The sequence below is a fragment of the Lynx canadensis genome, chromosome A2 (genome assembly GCF_007474595.2).
Source record: "Lynx canadensis isolate LIC74 chromosome A2, mLynCan4.pri.v2, whole genome shotgun sequence".
NCBI lineage: Eukaryota > Metazoa > Chordata > Mammalia > Carnivora > Felidae > Lynx > Lynx canadensis.
The window spans coordinates 38,909,868-38,934,591 of record NC_044304.2 but is presented as its reverse complement, the minus strand read 5'-3'; the positions used below and the strand labels follow the sequence as shown (position 1 = coordinate 38,934,591).

Here is a 24,724-nt window from a genome sequence, read left to right as displayed (position 1 = left end):
GAACAGTATTTCCCCTCAACAAACAAGGCATTGTCCTGGAAATCTGGTCTTCCTTATCCCCCCAGGTTTGATTGTTCAGCTACTCTGTTTCTACGGGCAGTTTTCAAGCAAAGTGAAATTGGGCATTTGGTTATAAAATCTGGTGTGAAGGCATTACAGTGTGCTATTGGGAGAATATCAGAACAGCTCATAACTTCATGAGCCATTAATGAAGTTTAGATTCTCAACACACAGGCGTATTTCTTGACTAAGCACAATGTTACAGGTGATTTTTCTGGCTGCTTGCGGTTATGTGCCTATACTCTTATTTTTTTGAAAAAAAATTATGCTTTCTACGTTTCTGCATTACTTCAGTAACACTGTAAGAAACTTCTAAGACACATGAATTCATATTTTGAAGAAATAAAAGTGTAAAAAACTATGTTAATTTAATTTTTTCTTTGCTTTTTGGTTTCTTTTTAGTTCAATTTATTTAAACTAAAAAATAACATGAAAATAGTTCACCCATTTCTCCCATCCTCCCCCCCGCCACCTCTGGTAATCGCCAAGCTGTTCTCTGTATCTGTGAGCTTAGTTTTATATATATAGTTTACACACACACACACACACACACACACACACACACACACACACATATGTATGTATATATTTAGACTCCACGTATAAAAGAGGTCATATAGTATTTGCTTTCTTTGTCTGACTTATTTCACTTGGCATAATGCACTTGAGGTCTATCCATGTTGTCACAAATGGCAAGATTTCATTCTTTTCTTGGCTGAGTAACATTCCATTGTATAAATATATACTACATCTTCTTTATCCATTCATCCATTGCTGGTTATTATGTCATTTCCATATCTTGGCTATTGTAAACAACTCCTCAGTGAATATATATCTTTCTGAATTAATGTTTTCATTTTCTTCAGGTAAGTACCCAGAAGTGGAATTGCTGGACCATGTGATTGTTCTCTTTTTAATTTTTTCAGGAACCTCCATATTGTTTTCCACAGTGGCTGCCCCAATTTACATTCCCATCAACCATGCACAAGGGTTCCCTGTTCTTACATCCTCATCAATGCTTGTTATTTTGTGTCTTTTTGATGATGGCCACATGAACCAGTGTGAGTTGATAGCTCATTATGGTTTTGATTTGTATTTCTCTGAAGATGAGTGAAGTTGAGCATCTTTTCATGTACCTGTTGACCATCTGTCTGTCTTCTTTGGGAAAATATCTATTCAGATCTGCCCAATTTTTAATCACATTGTTTTTTTGCTATTGAGTTATATGAGTGTTTAAGTGTATTTTGGATATTAGCACCTTATCAGATATATGATTTGCAAATACATTCTCTTGGCAGTAGGTTGCCTTTTCATTTTGTTGATGGTTTCCTTTGCTATGCAGAAGCTTTTTAGTTTGACATAGTCCCCTTGTTTAGTTTTGTGGTTGTTGTCTTTGCTTTCGTGTCAGCTTCAAAAAAATTATCAAGACCTGTGTCAAGGATCTTATAACCTAGGAGTTTTATGGTTTCAAGTCTTAAGTTCAAGTCTTTACTTGAGGTAATTTTTGAGGTAATTTTTGTATATGGTGTAAGACAGTGGTCCAGTTTCCTTCTTTTGCATATGGCTGTCCAATTTTCCCAGTGCCATTTATTGAAGAGACTGTTCTTTCCTAATTGTAAATTCTTGCCTTTTTTGTCATACATTGATTGACCATGTATGCATGGATTTACTTCTGGGCTCCATATTCATATGGAGTTATCTATAGGTCTATTATACACTACTGTTTTAATTACCATATTCTTATAATATCGTTTGAAATCAGGGAGCGTGATGCCTCCATCTTCATTCTTCTTTCTCAAAAGCGCTTTGGTTATTCAGGGTATTTTGTGGGTCCATACGAATTTGCAAATTTTTTGTTCTATTTCTGTGAAAAATGCCATTGGAATTTTGATAGCAATTGCACTGAATCTGTATATTGCTTTGGGTAGTATGGACAGCTCACCAATATTAATTCTTCCAATTCATGATCATGGAATATCTTCCCATTTATGTGTGTCTTCTTAAGCTTCTTTAGTTAATGTCTTGTAGTTTTCAATATGTAAATATTTTATCTCTTTAATTAAATTTATTCCTAGATTATTAAATGTGCAGGCAGTAACCTCTTTGACAGCTGTGGCAATTTCTTCCTAGATGCCTCTCCTAAGGCAAGGGAAACAAAATTAAAAAAAAAAATCTAGTGGGACTACATGAAAATAAAAAGCCTCTGTACAGTAAAGGAAACTATCAGCAAAACAAAAAGCAACCTACTAAATAGAAGATATTTGCAAATGATATATCTGATAAGGGGTTAGTATCCAAAATATATTAAGAACTTATATAACTCAACCCCCCCAAAATGAATAATCGAATTTAAAAATGGGCAGAATACATAAATAGACATTCTTCCAAAGAAGACATACATATCGCCAGCAGACACATTAAAAGAAGCTCAACATCACTCATCATTCAAAATTACAATGATATATCACCTCACATGTGTCAGAATGGCTAAAATGAAAAACACAAGAGGACTACCTGGGTAGCTCAGTCATTTGAGCATCCAGTGCTTCATTTCAGCTCAAGTCATGATCTCACAGTTGGCGGGATTGAGCCCCATATCACTGACAGCGCAGAGCCTGCTTGGGATTCTCTCTCTCGTTCTTTCTCTCTGCCCCTCCCCCATTTGTCCTCTCTGTCAAAATAAAGTAAAAAGAAAAAGAAAAACATAAGAAACAACAGGTGTTGGTGAGGATGTGGAGAAAGGGGAACCCTCTTGCACTGTTGGTGGAAATGCAAACTAGTATAGCTACTCTGGAAAACAGTATGGAGGCTCCTCAAAAAGTTAAAGATAGAATTACCCTACAGTCTAGCAATTGTTCTACCAGATATTTACCCAAAGAATACAAAAATACCAATTTGAAAGGATATAAGCACCCTGATGTTTATAGCAGTATTATCAACAATAGCAAAGTTATGGAAACAGCCCAAGTGTCCAACAATTGGTGAATGAATAAAAAGGATGTAGTATGTATGTTTGTATGTTATGTATGTGTGTGTGTATATATATATATACGGACACACAATGAATATTAACCTTAAAAATGAATGAAATCTCACCATTTGCAACGACATGGATGGAGCTAGAAAATATTATGCTAAGTAATAGAAGTCAGTCAGAGAAAGACAAATACCATGTTATTTCACTCATATGTGGCGTTTAAGAAGCAAGACAAATGTGCAAAGGAGGAAAAAAGAGAGAGAGAGGCAAACCAAGAAAACAGACTCAACTATAGAGAACAAACTGATGGCTACCAGAGGAGATGTGGATGGGGGGATGGGTTAAATAGGTGATGGGGATTAAGGAGTGCACTTTTTGTGGTGATCGCCAGATGTTGAATCGTTGTATTGTGCACATGAAACTAATATTACACTGTATGTTAACTAACTGGAATTTAAATAAAACCTCAAAAATGTTATTCCTAGGTGTTTTATATTTTTAATGCAATTGCAAATGGGATTGTTTTCTTAATCTCTCTGATAGTTTATTAGTAGTATGTAGAAACACAACGAATTTTTGTGTATTGATTTTGTATCCTGCAGCTTTATTTATTCATGTATTAGTTCTAATAATTTTTTGGCAGAGTTTTTTGGGTTTAGTCTTTTTATATATAATATCATGTCATCTACAAATAGTGACAGTTTTACTTCCTCCTTACCAAATCAGTTGCCTTTTTTTTCTATTTCTTGCCTAATTTCTCCAGCTGGGGCTGCCAATGCTATGTTGAGTAAAAGTGGTGAGAGTAGGTGTCCTTGTCTTGTTTGTTGTTTTAAAGGAAATGCTGTCAGCTTTCATCATTGAGTATGTTAGCTGTGGGCTTGCTGTAAGTGGCCTTTATTATTTTGAGATACATTCCCTGTATACTCAATTTGTTGAGAATTATTTTATTATAAATGGATGTTGAATTTTGTCACATGCTTTTTCTGCATATGTTGAAATGATTGTATCACTTTTATTTTTCATTTTGTTCATGTAGTGTATCACATTGACTGATTTATGGATGTTGAACCATTCTTGCATCTGTAGAGTAAATCCCACTTGATCATGGTGTATGATCCTTTTAATGTATTATTGAATTTGGTTTGCTACTATTTTGTTGAAGATTTCTGTATCTATGTTCATCAAGGATATTGGCCTATAATTTCTTTTCTTGTGGTATCCTTGACTGGTTTTTGGTATCAGGATAATGCTAGCATCATAAAATGAGTTTGGAAGCATACCTTCCTTTTTTTTTTATTTTTTAAAAGAGTTTGAGAAGGATTGTTTTAATTCTTTTTTGAATGTTTGGTAGAATTCACCAATGATGCCATCTGGTCCTGGACTTCAGTTTGTTGGGAGGTTTTTAATCACTGATTCAACCTCATTACTGGTAATCGATCTCTTCAGATTTTCTATTTCATCATGATGCAGCTTGAGGAGGTTATATGTTTCTAGTAATTCATCCATTTCTTTGTGTTGCCCAGTTTGTTAGCATATACCTGTTCATAATAGTCTCTAGTGATCCTTTGTATTGTAACATTTTCTCTTTCATATCTGATTTTAGATGAGTCTCCTCTCATCTTGGTCAATCTACCTAAAGGTTTGTCAATTTTGTCTCTTCAGAGAGCCAGCTCTTGTTTCATTGCTCCTTTCTATCATCTTTTCAGTCCCTATTTCATTCATTTCTGCTCCAATCTTTATTTTCTTTTTTTTTAATTGTTTTTAATGTTTTATTTATTTTTGACAGAGAGAGAGAGACAGAGCATGAGCGGGGGAGGATCAGAGAGAGAGCGAGACACAGAATCCGAAGCAGGCTCCAGGCTCTGAGCCATCAGCACAGAGCCCGATGCGGGGCTCCAACTCACAGACTGCGAGATCATGACCTGAGCCGAAGTCGGACGCTCAACCGACTGAGCCACCCAGGCGCCCCAATCTTTATTTTCTTTATTCTACTAACTTTTGGCTTCATTTGTTCTTCTTCTTTTTTTTTTTTTAGTTCCTTGAGGTGCAAAGTTAGGTTGTTTATTTGAGACTCTTCTTATTTTCTTGAGATAGGCATTTATTGCTATGAATGTCTCTCTTAAAACTGCTTTTGCTGCCTCCTATAAATTTTGGAATGTTACATTTCTATTTTCATTTATCTCAAGGTATTTTTTTATTGCTCTTATTTTATTCTTTGATCTACTGGTTCTTCATTAGCATGCTGCGTAATTTCCTAAGTGCCTCTATTTTAAATTCTTTCTAAATCACAAACAATAATATTTAAGCAATTTGGAGCTTAGATTCTGTAGTCAAACTGCTAAGGTTAAAATCCCAGATCTACCAGTTTTTAACTATGTGAGCAGGTCACTTAAAGTTCTTGAAAGCTCAGCTCATTTGTAAGTCTTTAAAATGGAAAGAAATAAGGATAACTTATCTCATGACTTACAGTGAGGACTTAGTGAAATAACATGTAAAGTGCCTAGCACAGTTCTCAAAAATTATTGGTAGTATTTTCTTTGCTTTTCTTGTACTTGCACATAATTGGAACATAACTCAAATAAGTTTTCAAAAATAATGATAGCATATTTTGGGGACACAGTATGTGCCACTCACTAGGATAAACATTTCATCTTGTTTTATTTAATTAAAAGGACTTTTCAATATTGCATTTGTGGAAAACCTAGGTTTGGTCTGGATCTGGGTAAGGCTGGACCCAGGAGTTTGAATGCGGTCCTCAGAAATCTGTCTGTCTCTACCTTTCAATTCTCACCTCTATATTAACTTTGGTCTCAGCCAAATTCTCTCCATGAGAAAGCCAGATACTACTAGTAGTTCTAGATGTTCATGCATTCAGCTCCTCTAGCTCACGCCTTCCAGCAGAAGTCCCAGATCATTTTTGTTTGGGTACATTTGGGTCAGTGTCCTTCCCATGATGAACCTTCTGTTAACCTGATGTGGGTCACTCTCTCAATCCTTGTTTGGACTGAAGATTGAGGATCTGAATTGATGATAGTTCAGCTTATAAGCTTTCTTTTCTAGTTTCTGAAAAGCAGGGAGACCACCCATGTAACAAAAGTCAAAACCCAATGGACAGTATCTTCAGATGTTGTAGGAGATAGAAAAAAAAAAAAAACCCAGACCCAGAGGGAGCAGACCTGATATGAAATCAACAACGGTGGAACAGGAAGGAAGGGGGATTCTGAAATGTCCTGCAAGCTGCAAATCCACCAAATGGCCAAACACAAGAGAGGGTTGCATCCTGAGTGAGAACTGTTGTGAGCAGATTTGAGAACAAAGAATAAAACTAGGGAGCTGAGAAAGGGAGGAGCACTTGTATACTGCCAATTACCTCTCTATAAATGGAATGGCCAGCAAGCAATGTTGTCTCAGGATTGATTTAAGCACCCAGGTTGTGTATTTCAATACATCGCCATGGCTCCTTAGAGAAATGGCTCATTCTAGGTCTGGGGCAGGGAGAATGCAGGGTGAGCTGGAGACAGCTTGTTTGTCAGAAAGCAAGGAAACTATCCAAGACTAATAGAGTTGCATCAACGTGACATAGGAGGTGGTCTGAAGAGGCTCCCAGTGGCTAAAGTTGGGAAAATTTGGACATCAAAAAGAGCAATGATTATAGATACAATGTATTTGATTATATAAAATTCATGACTTTATAAAGATACCCAAAAAAGAGAAAGCCAGAAAAGCATCATATGAGATGGCCATTAAACACCACCTTACTTTTCAATTTGTAATTAAAGGAAAAATAAAATATCTATTCTGCCTCCCCAGTGGGAACTATATGGCACAATTACCAGCTGGCTCATTTGATAAAGAACTCTACATAACAAAAGAATACCAGTTAGTAAATGTAGAAGGAATGATAGAATTTGAAAACATCATTTTGTAAGACCTAAAACCTAATGGAAATAGGGATTGAAGCAAGATTTGTATGTTTGGTGAGTGTTTGATGGAGGACAAGACATTGCAGAAGGCCAGAACAATACTATACCAATTCGTTTCTGATCGTGTATCAGTTATCTATTGCCAACTAACAAGCCATTCAAAAAAAAAGTAGTGGCTAAAAACAGTAATCGTTTATGATTCTTCATTACTCTGTAGGTCAGTTTTGCTGGTCTCTGTGATTAGATGGTAGCTCGCCTAGAGCTGATCGATCTCAGAGGTCCTCGCTCACATGTCTGGCAGTTGACAACAATGGCTGGATGGCTGAGGTCCTCTACAGAGTTTCTCAAGATGACCTAGCCTGGCTTCACTCACATTTCTGGGACCTCAGCTGGAATAGCCGTGGCACTCTCCACGTGGTGTCTCGTGTTAAGCTTCTTTACATGATTGTCTCCAGGTTTCAGCAGCAAAGGAAAGAAAACTACAGGGCCCATTTTCCAAGCTTCTATTTGCATTGTGTTTACTAGTATCCAGTTCACTGAGGAAAGTCACGTAGCCAAGCCCAGACTCAAGGGGTGGAGAAATGGAATCCGTCTCTAGCTAGCAATCCAGTATAACTTTCTGTAATGAAGGAAATGTCCCATATCTGCACTCTGCAAATGATAGCCACTAGCCACATGTGGCTGTTGAGTGCTTGAAATGTGATTAGTGCAACTGAGGAACTTAATTGTCAATTTTAATTAATGTAAGCGTAAATTTCAATAGCCACATGTGGCTAGTGAGAGCTAGCCACATTGGAGGGTGCATTTCTTAGTACAGAATCACCTGTGGCATATTTTAGCCAAAAATGTTGATCATGAATCCGTCAATCCTTTAGATCTAACTTCGGGTTCATAGGAGATCGAGGGTATAGGAATCAGCTACATAGTACAACAAAGAAGCAACCAGAAAAATCTAGAAGGTGCAACATTCCATGGGAAAACTGGCCCTGTGTCTTCAGCAAGCCAAAGTCATAAAAAGAGAATCGTGACAGATTGAAGAGACATAAGGAAAATAAAAGCCAGATATGTTTCTTGATAGGATTCCTGCATAGGACCAAACAGTTGTAAGGTATTATTTAGCTTAATTGGGGAAATTTGCATGTGGTTTAGCTATTCAATAACATAAGAAAATGTACTGAAATGGAAAGGTAAAGATCACTGACGAGCAACGGTTATGTTTTAGAATAGTATGTAGGGTATAATCTCACGTGGGTGAAGAAAACATACATAGAAATATGTGTGTATATAAATACAAATTTACATGCACACATACAGATATCCAGAAGCATATGCACTAAAATGTAAGACATGCTAATTCTGGGTGATGGGAAGAAGTTTTGTTTACTTGTTTGCATGAGTTTACTAATTTTTTTTACAAACGTAAAGTGTGCTGCCTCTAGAATAAAAAAGGGGTTATTTTTTTAAAAGGTAAAGACACTACTAAGTGTCTAGGAGGTACCAAAAATAAGCAGCCATAGTACTGTGTGTGTGTGTGTGTGTGCGTGTGTGTGTGTGGGCACGCACCCATTGAGAAAATGCTTCCTCATGATAATGTTGCAAATGTTTCCTGTGCACTCGGGAAGACCATGGGGTTCTGCAGGTGCTGGAAATGGCTTAGCTAATCTCAAGGATCTGGTAAATGGATCACTTCTCTCTGACACCCAGAAGCTTCAGCCATCAAGTTAGATTAGTCACAGCATATCCCATTGGCTAGCATGTTCTAGAGTGTTCTAGTATGAATCATTCATGTAGGCTTCTAATTATGTTGCTTGGTTTCCCTCAGAAATAATGGCCCCAGGGACTGAATGTTGTGTCACAGAGAAAGTGAATAAATTGGCGCAGGCCTTGCCAGGTGTCAAACAAATAGGAATATACAACAAGAAAAGTGTTCCATCCATAATTAATGACAACATTTTAAAGTTTTACCAGAAATTGATAATACGGTGCTTTATTTTAATGTGATTTTCCCTTAGTGATGTGTATGTATTTTCAAGTAGGTCTAATATCAGATATACATTAAACTTTCCTTATTGAAAATGTAATTGCTGAATAGAAAAATATTATATTTATAAACGTCTCTTTGTCACTCTTTATGCAGTTATTCACTCTGTGTGTTCAATGTGGAAGTTTCAAGAATATAATGTTTTTCACAGAAAACATATTCAGGACTACTAAGTGAATTGATGACTGCCAATTTTTTTTTACAACTTTTTACATAATTGTCAAATTGTTACTGCCATAATAAAAATTGGGATTGACACGAGTTTCTTTTGGAATCACATGGCTATCTTTTAAAATAAACATGTATTACCATTTCTGAGTTACAAGCCCATTTGGGTAACTAAATCTTCCTAGCAGTCAACTGAATAATTAAATAGCAAGGCAAGAGCTTTTATTATCCCCCAAATCTGCAATTGAACATTTGCGACGGAACAAATGGATCCATTCCTCTTTGGGACCCATTAAGGAGAAAGGAGAATTTTAAAACTCTTATAGTCTAGCAAACAGCAGTTGTTCAAGTGTTGAGTTCTATCAAATAAAATTAAGTGAAATCAAATTCTTTTCCCATTTGTATACTTTATGTCTTTGTTGAAATCACTTATTCTGAGACACAATAGGCTGTCACACCTGTCCCCTAAGTTTCCAAAGCATTAAGTCATTGCTCTACTGTCTAACTTCTCTTAGTGCCATATGCATTTTCCCTTAAATTTTGGAGTAAACAAAAGCTTTAACAAGTTCACAGACTCCTCCTCTTTTCAACAGAGTGACCTACTTCCAGCCTTGCTATCAAGTCCCTGAGGATGTTCCTGTTTCGTTGTAGTTAATTTGAAAATGATACACAATATGATGCTTTGGTTATAGATAAAGGGTGATAATGATTTCGTCGCATTTTGCCCTTTGCCTTTCTATTTACACAGAGCCCTCTCAAATGACTTGTCCAGGGACCTAGCCACAGTGTTTACTGAGCATGCTGGTTTATAGAGTATTTCATCTAAATGAGGAGAGTGAAGGGTATCACAGGCAGAGAAATGCAAAGCCTTCGGGGCTGGAAAGTATAGATTGTGTATATTCCTTCTTTTATATCCGTTGAGTGCTTGCAATATGCAAACATCACGCTAGGTGTTAGAGGTATGTGGGTGAACCATATAGGCTCTCACGTACTTTACAGCCTACTAGGAGTAGCAGATAATTACAAATGCAATTCATCAATTAATTAACTGTAATCATGAGAAGGGATATGAAAGAGAAAAACAGATACTATAAAAACAGATGCAGCAGGGTATCTGACCTTTTGGGTGTAGGGATTGGAGCCTGGGTAAGGGGAAATCAGTCACAAAAAGCTTAACTAAATGCCATTCAAAAGGAAGGAAGGAGGAGGATTTCATAAGTGAAGAAGAGAGAAGTATTACAGACAAGGAGGAATTGCATGTGCGAAGGCCCTGAGGTAGAAGGGACATGACAGATTTGTTAACAAACACAATTCAACTGGGTAAATTTGAAGATCTAATTGGCTTTATTAAATGATTCATGAGTTGGGTGACATCTCATGTAGCAAGTAGAGAGATACTCAAAGGAATTGTCTAAAATAGAAGGTTTTTATAGGGAGGTGGGTGGACAAGGAAGTTATTATCGAAAGAAAAAACAAAGGATTCTTTCAGGCAAGGTCACCTTTCCTTAAGGGGAAGGGCAGTGGTTCTTACTAGGTCGATTACCTCATCTTCCATTGTGGTAGATGGAGAGGGCCCCTGTGATACCCTGCTGATTTGGTTCTGACCAGAAGATTCCTGACTGGCTAGTTAATACTACATTTATGGGGGAGGTTGAAACTGCAGTTAGATCAGGTATTAAGCCACTCTTTGGTTATTTGGCTTAGCATAAGTGAATCCATTTTGGGCTGGCAGTGTTTTATTTTGTTTTTAAACACATTTTAAAGAATTGAAAGAGGACAAATAGGGCTGACATACAGAGAACAAAGGGAAAATGGCATGGTATGGCCAGAAAGGGGCAGAAGGAGAGAAAACAGGACACACAAAGGGCATCAGATAGATTTGATTACCTGGATTGAAGGTGAGTAAAACGGAAAGATTGTGCCAAATGGTTTGGCTTTACTCTAATAAGCAAGTGTGCAGCACTTGAGCAAGAGGGAAAAAACAAAAACAAAAAAACAAACACATTCTGTCGATGGTGTCAGAACAGTAGTGCATGGCCAAGGTGACATCAGTGTGGAACTAGAGATGGGGCTTACAGCTCAAAGGATACATAGAATTCTGCCCAACGGGCTTATGAGTCTGGATGCAGAAGGGAAAGAGGAGGAAGTGTGGAACTGAGCCCAGTAGAGGGATAAGAACCCATTGGCGGTGATGACAGAGTAGATGAGAAGAGGGAGAGAGAACTGAAAATAAGGCTAAGAATACAAAGCTCATGCTGATGCCACTGAATAGCCTGTAGCTGATGGCAGAGTGTGGGTACATACTCCAGCTGCTTGGGGCATGTTCTACTCTGTCCCTCAGAACTGCCCAGTTGTCCTCCTTCCTCACATGCTTGATGCCACCTCCTTTATCATCTTTCTTTCCTTCTCCATCTTACTTCCCAGGTCCCCCACTTCCTGAAAACATGTGCCAGATAAATCCACTTGATCTCACATCAACTACTTCAGGAAACAAAAACTAAGGCAGTATGAGTGGAGAGGAAAAGAAGAAACACACATGCGTGGGGGCACGCACGCGCGCGCGCGCACACACACACACACACACATTTTCAGTTTCAAAGTGTCAGCAGAGTGAAAGCTTGGGATACGGCTCTGGATGTCATCTCCATGCCCATGACAGTTGAAACCCGCAAGAGGCTGAATTTCTTACAAACAAAACAGGAGGAGCGCCTGGTGGCTCAGAAGGTTAAGTGTTTGACTTCAGTTCAGGTCATGATCTCATGGTTCAGGCCCCTCATTGGGCTCTGTGCTGACAGCTCAGAGCCTAGAGCCTGCTTCGGATTCTGTGTCTCCCTCTCTCTCTGCCCCTCCCCTGCTCATTCTCTCTCTCTCTCTCTCTCTCTCTCTCTCTCTCTCTCTCTCTCTCTCTCTCTCAAAGATAAACATTTAAAAAATTTAAAAAAAGAAACAGGAGTCTCAGACACTGCTAGAGAATACAGAAGGTAAGCTTACAGTGGCAGAGAGGGTGTTGTTTAAACTAAGAGTAACTAAGTTTGACTTTGTAGCTTTTAACACAGAAAACTTTAAGAATAGCGGCTCAGAAATTTGGAAGAGAAGTTTGCACCTTTGAGAAGATTGTGTAAGTAGAGCACACGTGATGTATGAAAAGCTTTGGGGTTTGTATGTAGGTTTTGTTTTTTGTTTTTTGTTTTTTTGTAGTTTGTGGAGTAATAGGTTACTTCAGTAAGAGGTCATGCAGTTTACTTAACACAATAGGTTTAAAAAAAGACTCTAAGAGTGTGTGGTTTATGAGATTCATCTGAGGTTACTTCTAGGTGTGTTTCCAAAGTTTTCCCCCCAAAGTATTGGCTTAGAAATTAAGCCAAAAAGAAAAATGCTACATGTAATATCGCCTTCTACCCCTTTAGCCCATTGTTATTCCAGATATTTCACCACTATTTTGCATCACTTTAATGACTTACCAAATATTAGTTAGGAAATGCATTATTATCCTCATTGTCTACAGGAGGAAATTGACACAGAGAAGAAATGTGACTCACCTAGTTACTACTTACTTCCACAATTAATGATGAATCTAGGACAACCCACAGTGCCTCACTTCTAGCATTTCTGTGTTTTGAATTTAATTAGAAATTAATATAATTTAATAGGGTTTTTTTTGTTGTTAGATATTTGATGATGGTTTATAAAGGAAATGTTCTTTGAGCAATCATTATGAAATGGAAGGGTGTGTTAACATGGACATGTTAACTGAATGAAAGGGCACGGGACCTGTTTAGACAAAGTAGTTCAGTGCCTTTATGTTACAGATCTGTCCTTTCTTGCCTTTCACATTGTCCAGTAATAGGGAGAGATTCCACAAGATGAAAGACTTACCCCCCTGAAACCATAGGATCAGGGAGTTCAGTGGGAGACACCATCCCAAAGAATTTGGTCTAACAGAGTTCATGATTATTTTGAAAGGTCTTATGGTAACCACACTAATGTGAGTTCACTTCTTGGTGAGTTACAGATAGAGATGATACCAGATGGAGTAGTCACACAAAGAAAACTTTACTTGTAGCAAAAAAGGAGATCATGGAGAATAACTCCCAAAGCTGGGACTCCCCCAGCAGGGGTGAGTGGGTCCCTTTTATTTTGGGGTAGAATGAATATAAAGAAAGGTGAGTTTTGTCATTGCATGTAGAGATGGGCATAAGGTCGTGCACATGTATGTATGAAACATCCGTATACATGCATCATATATTATGTTAATGAGGTTTGTGCTTATATAATGAGGTAGAGGTGACTGCCCGACACTCTATGGTCCATCTGCACAGGTAGTGGTCAGTGATCAAGCTCAAACTGGTCAAGGCTGGCTAGAGGTCTTCCTATTGTTTGCCTTTAAAAGATAAGGTTAGGGGTGCCTGAGTGGCTCAACTGGTTAAGCTTCAGACTCTTGATCTCGGCTCAGGTCATTATCTCACGGTTCTTTTCTTTTTTTTTTTTTTTTTTTTTTTTTAATTTTTTTAATGTTTATTTATTTTTTAGAGAAAGAGAGATAGAGAGGCAGAATGTGAGTGGAGGAGGAGCAGAGAGAGAGGAAGACACAGAATCCAAAGCAGGCTCCAGGCTCTGAGCCATCAGCACAGAGCCTGACATGGGGCTGGAACTCACAAACTGTGAGATCATGACCTGAGCTGAAGTCAGGCGCTCAACTGACTGAGCCACCCAGACACCCCATATCTCACGGTTCTTAATACTGAGTCTCATGTTGGCCTGTGCGCTGGGCACGGAGTCTGCCTGAGATTCCATCTCTCCCTCTCTTGAAAATAAATAAATTAATAATAATAACAAAAGATAAGGCTAACATTCCTGTGAAGAAGAAGAAGGGGGGTGGTTAGTGGGAGTCTTGCTAGTGACATTATTAGACCTAAATTATTCAGTCTCAAAGCAGAGTATTTTCTAGTTTTTTTCTCTTTCTAATTTTTTTTTAGACAGAAGCAGAGTTTAAACTTGGGCTCTTGAATCCTCAGACGTGATCTTGGGCAAGGAATTTTCACTCAGACTCAGTTTCCACACCTGGGAAATCTGAATCATAAGAGTCCCTACCATAAAGGTTTCTGATAAGGTTTAACAAAGATGATTCAAGTGAAGTACTCAGTACATAGTTAGTACTCCATAAATGTTAACTGTTGTCATCGTTAATGATCATCCGGGTCAGTGCCTGAGACCGATAGGTTAAGGAATCCAAAGCTTGATGTCTGATTCTGCGAGGTTGACATTCTTTCTAAATCTCTTCATTGTTTCAGGCTGCTTTTTGTTTGTCTGAAATATAAGGGGGAATGGTGGTCTAAAGATTCACCTGGAAGCCGTGGCATGTATTTGAGGGGCTTCTACATGGATGAGGCCCGTCTGACTTTGTCTAGGGGAAAGCTTATTGCAAAGGCACCAAAAGGAAAAGTATTACTGTGTCTCCCTACTTTACTAAAGATGGTAATTGCAGTTGACGAGTAGCACCCACGGAGGCACTCAGCAAGGGTTACAGCTCATTTAAAAACGAATAAGAGCTCAAATTCAAACATTAATAGGGTGATTTTGACTTGGTATTCTTTCAAACATGTAACCACTTTTCTCTTTTTAAATTCAAGGCCAGTTGCTTTATTCCCTTGGGCCTTCATTTAGAAATGAGTGGCTCATTAATTATCTTCTTGACTGCAGAATATAGATGATGTTTCATTTCATTTTCACGTTGGATGAGTCAACTAAAAGGGGTCTCAGTGCTGAAAATCATGGATCACAATTTCTCTTTGTTTCTCCACTGTTAGGAATAGCTCAGACCTACCCCCTGCAAAGAAGCATACTAATTCTCCCAATTGCCTTTAGCTTGTTAAGTAAATCTCATAAATTTGGTGCAGTGAGATGTTTGGCTATAACTTCATCAGAAATATCATTTATGTCCTTTGTCGTAACCTCATGCCAGGGTAATCATACATTGGAGACCCATCAAATAAAACGATTTATGAAGAATATTGATTCCATTCTTCTTTCCACACAGATATTTACAATTGGAAACAACTTTCCAAATAAAAGGGATATGAAATCTGCCTTTGTTCTTGGGTATCAGAAGAAAGCATTTCGTAAATATTCTCCAGATGAACAAAGTTTCAGGCAGATTTGCTTGAGGTACAAATTACACAGACCTGAGCTTTCTCTCTCTTTACTTAGTTTTCAGACTTTAAAAAGCTGATTCATAGGGTTATTTTTCAAAGGCTAGCTACTGAACAGGATGGCGTCTATGAACACTGCAAAATACAGGAAAGAAGTCCAGCCTCTGCTCGGCTTCTTACAACCAGCATCAGTTTTTCTGACTTCCAACATCTTTTTTTAAACGGGGAAATGACGCATTCTCTATGTTGGAAGCATGATTGTTTACCATTTATTTCATTTCTCCCTAAAATGCTTTTGCTCCCTTTTGTATAATCACTATGGGTTTTTAAAGGTCTTTTCTAAGCAGAATGGGTGTACTTTTTCTCCTCACCTTAACAAAAGCTATGTCTTCAGCTGTCTTTTGCTCTCTCTCTTTTTTTCCCCTTTCAATAGAACCAGTTAAATATTAGCAGCAAAAGGAGAATAATTTATTTATAGGGTATACACCTTTGAACGAATTACCCCCAAATCCCACACAATTATAAAACAGAAGCACTTAAATGAGTTCAGTACAATAAAACAGAGTGAACCAATCAAAAAAAGTATACAAACAATGGGTCTAGACTGACTCTTTAAAGTGTGGACCAGAAAACCCACTTCTAAATGGCTTTTGAATATTCAATTAGACAAATTGTGGCCCAGGGAAGCTTTCCATTACAGTGGTGGGTAATTTTTCAATGGATGATAGATTTGAGGATGTTTTTGCATTTATAAGGAAGCACTCCTTAAATAAACACTAAATCCCCCAAGGAAGAACAAAGAACTCTGGAGAACACAAAATCTGATTGGGTGTGACCTCAAGCACTGAGTATGTGGGGATGAGCATTGAGTACTGACTGATGAATGAACGCAGAATGGGAACAAGAATAGCAAGACACACCCAAGTCCCAACTGTGATCCCCTACATGTTCACCTGCCCCACTGGGAATCGCACTTTCATCTCTGGACCTTCTGCAAATATTGGGCAAAATTCGCTTGTTGAGGAGCAGATCCCTCTGTAGGGCTTTAGAGAAGAAACGAAGAGGTAGCATAGAAAACCATAGGGCGAGATTTCTCTGGGACATAAAGACCAGTTCTGACTTCATTGCCAAACCCACCCCACCCCACCCCCCACCCCGGGCCAAGCCTCTCTTCTCTCTGGGTCTTAGTTTTCCCTTGTGAGATGGAAATATTACTACCCATCTTGTAGAGTGGTGCATGAAAAAGCACTTGACAAACACGATGCTCAAAATGTTACCTCCATTGGGGCACCTGGGTGGTTCAGTTGGTTAAGCAGCCGACATCGGCTCAGGTCATGATCTCATGGTTCGTTGAGTTAGAGCCCCACATTGGGCTCTATGCTGACAGCTCGGAGCCTGGAGCCTCCTTCTGATTCTATGTGTGCATGTCTCTCTGCCCCACGCCTGGCTCACTCTCTCTCAGTCTCTCCAAAAACTGAATAAAAGTTAAAAAAAAATATTACCACTGACCAAGTCATCTTAGCCACTCAACCAGCAGAGAGCTTGTGGGGGACTTGGATTTACAGGGTTATGCAAAAGGAAGTTTGCTAATGTGCAAATGCAAGAAATCCTGTTTGGTAATCACCAGAAGATGGTAGCTATGTGACAGAATGGAATAAAGCCACTGAGATAAATTAACTAGCTTTGCTATATTGTAATAGCTCAAATAAAGGTATTATATTTTTAAAAAAATGAATATATAGTGGTGCCTGGGTGGCTCAGTTAAGCATCCAACTTCGGCTCAGGTCATGATCTCCCGATTTGTGAGTTCGAGCCCCACGTCAGGCTCTGTGCTGACAGCTCAGAGCCTGGAGCCTGTTTTAGATTCTGTGTCTCCCTCTCTCTCTGCCCCTCCCCTGCTCGTGCTCTGTCTCTGTCTCTCAAAAATAAATAAATATTTTTTAAAAATTTTTTAATGAATATATAGATCAATGTGAATTTTTCTTACCTCCTGCCCCTTTCCCAAGCAACCAACTGGACCACAGTTTTTTGTCATTTTCATAGGGACCCATTTCAGCCTTTGTTGAATGTTTGTGTTGATACTAGGGGAAATTTCTTACTACTCTCGAAGTTCTGTTTCATGTTGTTTCAGTCATTGGGTTTTGCTTTAGTACTGGTTTTTTGGTCCCCACCCCCACCCCCACTGCTGCCAGAATGACTATGTTATCACCTAAAAGTGTCCCCTCCAACAGGGGTGTGCTGGTTTTTCTAAAACATATAAATACAAGATGCCCAGTTTAATTTAAATTTCAGATCAACAATGAATACATTTTTTAGCATAAGTATATCCTCAATGCTTTGTGGACCAAACTCACACTGAGAAATTATGGGTTGTTGATCTAAAATTCAAATGTACCTGGGTGACCTGGATTTAGGCTGGCAGGCCTACCTCAGGAGCTGGGTGTGGCCTAGAGGGTACTTCTGCATCCTCAGGAAGAAGTTTTATTCCCACCAGAGGCCCAAGCTGAGGCACTGAAGGAAAAGAGAGAGGCCCCATATATTCCTGGAATGGGGGCAGAATATGGCTGTCTGAAAGCAAGGAATGGGTTTGGTCATGTGGGATTCTGAATCTTGCCCCCTCTGCAAGGGCCCACCCAAGCAGGGCTGTCCTCTCGTCTGAGGACTTATTCTGATTTAGTGCCAATCACAGATCTGGTTAGAAGAGACCAACTACCTGCACGTTAATGTTTGATACGCTTGTACATTTCAAATCGATAAGCAGCAAGTGGTGGTCAAACACACCCTCCTCTTTGGTGAGGTCAGTGTGAGACCCCATGAAAGGAAAATTTTGCTTTCATGTAATAACTTGAGATTGGTTTATTTTATCCCAGAGCTTTTTGCAATCAAATAAAGCTGATTTTTGAAGCGGGTAAGTGTGTTCTCTTTTTCTTTCACATTTTTCCTGCTTTTTCTATCTGTGCTAGTCTCTAATTTTAATTCTTTGTTATTTTTAGGATAAGAAGTAATAAGTACCACAAAGCTCATGAGTGTGTTGTTGTAGTCATTTTTTCAGGTAATTCCTATCAAAGTTCTTGACAGAATAATAGTTGTTATTTTTGTTATGATTTGTATGCGATGCATTTTGACTTGGCTCCCATATAATTTGAACATTCAGTGGCAAATTGAGGCTGTAATGTTATAAACAATGTCATTTCCAAGATGAATTATTAAATGTTATGTAGAAAAATGTTTTGAGTGAATTATCAGTTTATTCCATTTACCAACTATAAATTTAGGATCATAAACATGATGATACAGAGGATAGAATTTCAAGATCTCCTCTCGGTGATTCCAATTATCTTACAACAAAGATACCACTAGAGTACATTTGTAAAGAAAATTACAAATATTATTGGTTATTAAATAGGAATAGTTTTATTTTTTATAATTTTTAATATGATGCTGACATCATTTTATTGTCAGAGATGCCGTGAGAAAGTTCTCTAACATTATGCTGGAGTAAGTGAGTGGGTATGTGATCCCCTTTCAGAGCTCTCTCAAATTCTAGATGTTTTTTTTTTTTTAATTTTTTTTTCAACGTTTATTTATTTTTGGGACAGAGAGAGACAGAGCATGAACGGGGGAGGGGCAGAGAGAGAGGGAGACACAGAATCGGAAACAGGCTCCAGGCTCTGAGCCATCAGCCCAGAGCCCGACGCGGGGCTCGAACTCACGGACCGCGAGATCGTGACCTGGCTGAAGTCGGACGCTTAACGGACTGCGCCACCCAGGCACCCCTCAAATTCTAGATGTTTTAAGTAAAAATGAATAAATATTTAATATTATAAACACACTAAGTAGGAACGTATGGTATAATATAATCTCAAAGTCACTGTGCGTAACATTCTAATTCTCCTGGCAACCTTGCAAGATAATTATTATTGTATTGGTTTATTCATGAAGAAACTGAGGCTCAGAGAGCTTGAATAAATTGTCTAAGGGCCCTGTGCTAGTAAGGGCAGAGCTAAGATTTGAACCCTGGTCTGGCTGACACCAAACCCGTGTACTTTCCCTATACCATTCTGTTGTTAGAAGGAGTACTGGACAAAGATGAATGATTTATAAACTTCCTCCCTTCAAAAAAGGAATAGAGTCAATGTAATATCAAAATAAGACATTGACAAATGAAAGCAGAATATACAATCATTTAGAGCTGGTGTTGCATGGGAGTCGTGGGAAATTACTTTAGGTGAGTCCTAAACAAAGCTATGACTGTACTAGTAGCCAAGGAAGAGAGGAAATTGAAGAGTACATTGGTTGTTTTCCTCTTAAAAAGTCAAAGAATGAGCTCATTTGCAAAGGCAGTCTTTTTCCTTTCATGATCTGATGGAGGAGTTTCTGAACTGAGTTCTTTAGTGAGAAATGCTAGGTATCAAATGAATATTGCCTTACTTAATCTTTGGTTTTGTAGAAATCTAGTTAGTTTCATGGAATCCTTGAAGCTGAACTGCATTTGAGGCTAATTTGATTGATTGATTGATTGATTGATTAATTGATTGGTTTATAAAAAGACACAGTGTTGTGATCAGACTATTCCATCTAGCAATCAACAGCATGAGTGAAAAAAAAATCTATATTAAAACGCTTTGTTGGAATGCTTTACACTTTTCACAGAATGGAAACTAAAATAACCTGTTGTACAATTAGTCATGAATACAGTCCTTGAGTTTTCTGCCCATGAACATGAGTATTGTCTAAAACATGTCTTCTTTGTAGCAATTAGGCCCTGCCCCCACTGTGCTTGGCTGAGTTCACAAAAGTGTTGTAACCTGTAGCTTCCCTGTCACTTCTCTGGCTCTTCTCTCCTGCTAAGCTTTGTTTCCTGACAGTAATTAAAACCTTCTACCCGCTTCCATAGCTACTGCTGCTCCTGGAACCGCATAGCCACCTGGTTACGTGGTTTGGCAAAGTATTGGCCTCCGTCACCATAGGGGCCAGGGCTTCTGCCTCCAAAATTTCCTCCTCTCATGGGTCCAGAATTTGAAGAGTGATTGCTATAATCATCAAAGTCATTATTAGCTTCCACCACCTCCAAAGTTGCTTCCATCGTTACCAAATCGATCGATCATAGCTGTCCGTGTTGTTGCCATATCCACCACCAACTCAACTGCTACCAAAGCCACCTTGCCCACTGAAATTTCCTCCATGACCAAGGTTGTCATTCCCACCAAAACCACCTCCATGACCACCACCAAAGTTTCCAGAACCACTCTGACCTCTTTGGCTGGATGGAGCACTAGCCATCTGTTGCTTAGATAGGGCTTTCCTTACGTCATAGTTGTGGCCATTTACAATCTGCTATTTTAGGGTGGTGTTGTTGTTGTTGTTGTTTTTAATTTTATTTAAATCCAAGTTAGTTAACATATAGTGTAATAATAGTTTCAGGAGTAGAATTTAGTGATTCATCACTTACATATAATACCCAGTGCTCATCCCAACAAGTGCCCTCCTTAATGCCCATCACCCATACAGCCCATCCTGCCACCCAACACCCCCTTTAGTAACCTTTAGTTGATTCTCTGTATTTGAGTCTCTTATGGTTTGCCTCCTTCTGTTTTTATCTTATTTTTCCTTCGCTTCTCCTGTGTTCATCTGTTTTGTTTATTAAATACCACATATGAATGAGATCATATGATATTTATCTTCTCTGTCTTATTTCACTTAGCATAATACACTCTAGTTCCATCCATGTTGTCGCAAATGGCTAGATTTCATTCTTTTTGATCACTGAGTAATATTTCATTGTGTAAATGTAAACCACATCTTCTTTATCCATTCATCAGTTGATGGGCATTTGGGTTCTTCCCATAATATGGCTATTGTGGACAATGCTGTTATAAACAGTAGGGTGCATGTGCCCCTTCAAATCAGCATTTGTATCCTTTGGATAAATACCTAGTAGTGCAATTGCTGGATCATAAGGTAGCTCTATTTTTAATTTTTTGAGGAACCTCCATACTGTTTTCCAGAGTGGCTACACCAGTTTGCATTCCCACCAGCAGTGCAAAAGTGTTCCCCTTTCTCTCCATCCTCACCAACATCTGTTGTTTCCTGAGTTGTTACTTTTAGCCATTCTGACAGTTGTGAGGTGGTATCTTTTTGTGGTTTTGATTTGGATTTTCCTGAGGATGAGTGATGCTGAGCATCTTTTCATGTGTCTGTTAGCCATCTGGATGTCTTCTTTGGAAAAGTGTCTGTTTGTGTCTTTTACCCATTTCTCTACTGCATTATTTGTTTGTTGAGTGTTGAGTTTGCTAATTTCTTTATAGATTTTACATAGTAACCCTTTATCCAGTATGTCATTTGCAAATATATTTTCCTATTCTGCAGATTGCACTTAGTTTTGTCGATTGTTTCCTTCTCCGTACAGAAGCTTTTTTCTTCACAAGGTCAACATTGGTTCATTTTTACTTTTATTTCCCTTGCCTCTGGAGACATGTCTGGTAAGTTGCTGTGGCCAAGGTCAAAGAGGTTGTTGCCTGTGTTCTCCTCTAGGAGTTTGATAATTTAGCTCTTGCATCCATTTTGAGTTTATTTTTGTGTATGGTGTGAGAAAGTGGTCCAGGTTCATTCTTCCACGTGTCGCCAGCCTGTTTTCCCAGCATCATTTGCTGAAAAGACTGTGTTCTTTCCATTGGATGCTCTTTCTTCCTTTAAGACTGGTTGGCCATACATTTGTGGGTCTATTTCTGGGTTCTCTCTTCTGTTCCGCTGATGTTTGTGTCTGTTTTTGTGCTAGTACCATACTGTCTTGTTGATTACAGCTTTGTAACACAGCTTGAAGTCTGGAATTGTGATGCCTCCAGCTTTGGTTTTCTTTTTCAGGATTGCTTTGGCTATTCGGGGTCTTTTCTGGTCCCAAACAAAATTTAAAACTATTGGTTCTAGCTCTGTAAAGAATGCTGGTGTTATTTTGATAGAGATTATACTGAATGTGTAGATTGCTTTGGGCAGTATTGACATTTTAGCAATGTTTTTTCTTCCAATCCACGAGCATGGACTATTTTTCCATTTCTGTGTGTCTCCTTCACTTTCTTTCATAAGCTTTCTATAGTTTTCAGCATACAGATCTTTTATTTCTTTAGTTAGCTTTGTTCCTTATGTATTTTATGGTTTTTTGTGCAATTGTAGATGGGATTGATTCCTTGATTTCTCTTTCTGCTGTTTCATTATTGGTGTATAGAAATGCAATCAATTTCTTTATGTTGATTTTATATCCTGCGACTTTGCTGAATTCATCTATCAGTTCTGTCACTTTTTTTGGTGGAGCCTTTCAGGATAATCTGGTATTTCTGAATGGCTTCTTGTGTACAGTCATGGTCATCAAATGTTACAAAAGCAAAACCTCTCTTCTTGCCACTGCCTCAGTCCTAATTTCAACCACTTCAATTTCCCCATACTGTTCAAAATAATCTCTCAGATGATGTTCTTCGCTGTCTTCTTTAATGCCACCAACAGAAATATTTTTCAGTTAAGTGGGCAAACAGGCCTTTGAGAATCCTTACCTGAGGCAGCCCTCTTTGGTTCCACACCTCTCCCATCCACCTTGTGTGGCCTTGCATTCATGGCTGCATCCACCTCTTCCACAGTGGCTTACGGGACCAACCCAGATCTCATTACCACACAGTCCGTGAGCGTTCCCCATTGCTCAGAACGGCCCCTCAGACTCTCATCAGTTGTTTCAAAGCTCGAACTTCCAAGGAAGAGCTTTTGCAGCTGTTCAGGCTCTTTGGGGGACTCTGGCTTAGACATGCTGGTGGGGGGAGGGAGACTTTAATGACGCTTCCTTGGTGGCATCCACGGGCAGAAAGGCTAAATTATCATCATTTGAAAATATGTTTTTCATAGGTAGAAATTTGGTAGACATGGATATTTATTACAGGAACCATTTTTACATGCTGGGGGACTAACATTGAATTGTAATTCACTGAAGACATTTAGACAAAGGCTGACATAGTATGATGGAGATCGTGCCATTTGGTGATCTCATACCGAGACTGGCAAATTTTTCCTCTAAAGGCCCAGGTAGTTAATATTTTAAGCTTTGTGAGCTATGCCATCTCTCTTCCAACTACACAACTGTGCCGCTGTTGAGTGAAAGCCGTCATAGACGTGGATGAATGTGGGTATGTTCCAGTAAACCTTTATTTACAAAAACTGGCGGTGGGCCACATTTGGCCCAGGAACCCTTATTTGCTGATCCCCACTTGCACATAATACAAGATCAAGCTTTAAGATTATGTCCCTTTAGCATTCTGTCTCAAACTACATGTCCAAATGAGCCTTGTGTCCCAAGTAACTCAAGAAGGAATTGTACAACATGTATGCATATTCTCTATTATTGCTTCATTAAAGCTTAATTCTGTGACCAGACAGCCAGAACCAGAGTTTATGCTGTGAAGATGCGGGGCCATAGCACACAGCTGGCCAGGCTGTACCGTCCCAAAAGGCTTTCAGCCACAGGAGCTAAGGGACATGGAAATCTAGCTAATGCTCTATTGGAAGGAGTGTCTTTTTCTAATTCTTCCATCTAGAGGAAGAGTCTTTTTCTAATTTGTCTGCCGGGAGGGATGTCTTTTGCTAATTCCGATAATGGCGCATGGAGTGTGCTAACAGAGGCCCTGTGAAGACCTAAGAACCTGACTCATATCCTTCCCATTTTTGTGGGCTACCACTTAAAAAGCAATCTTTGCATGGTTCTTTAATAAGAATTAATTGGAAACCATAGGGTTTGGCGCCATAATCCAGGAATAAGACACTTCAGGCCTGAAAGATATTAAGGGTAGCTGTTAACAATTGACTATTGCAACCAGAACATTGTGAGATTGTGTTTACTCTCTCTGATTTTGGTTTTAATAAACTGTCATGGACTTTAAAAAATCCTAGCCCTCTGAAATATTAGGGAAATTATATAGTTTACATAATGGGCCATTACTCTCAAGGGGATCCAATGCTGGCTTTGGACAACAGACAGTGTGAAGAGTCTCAGATTGCCTATACTCATTTTCCGATGAGATTCACCATTAAACTGTGATCAGTTGTTTAGGAATTGTGTTTAAGATTTGCTCCTTCTTCATATGACATCCGTGAAACCTGTTATAATTTGTTAAGAAAAATGCTGACATCGACTTGTTTTCTTTACTTCATAGGGTTAATTTTATTATTTTTATTATTAAAAATTCTCGTAGAAATTAAAACAGTGCTAAAATATATAAAAGCAAAACTGAAGTCCCCTGTGTTTTCCGACCTTTGTGTATTGCTGAGAAATAAGTGTCCTGAGTCAGAGCTATAAAAATATATCTTTGTACGTTTTCTTCTGGTATTGTTTTATTGTTGTATTTAAATCTTCAAGGACAATTGGTCCTGT

The 24,724-nt window shown here is 38.6% G+C and overlaps 1 pseudogene; it reads right to left on the bottom strand.

Moving 5' to 3' along the window:
* Positions 1 to 20,199: 20,199 nt before the first annotated feature.
* On the bottom strand, positions 20,200 to 23,109 carry LOC115508481 (annotated as a pseudogene).
* Between the last annotated feature and the right edge of the window lie 1,615 nt (positions 23,110 to 24,724).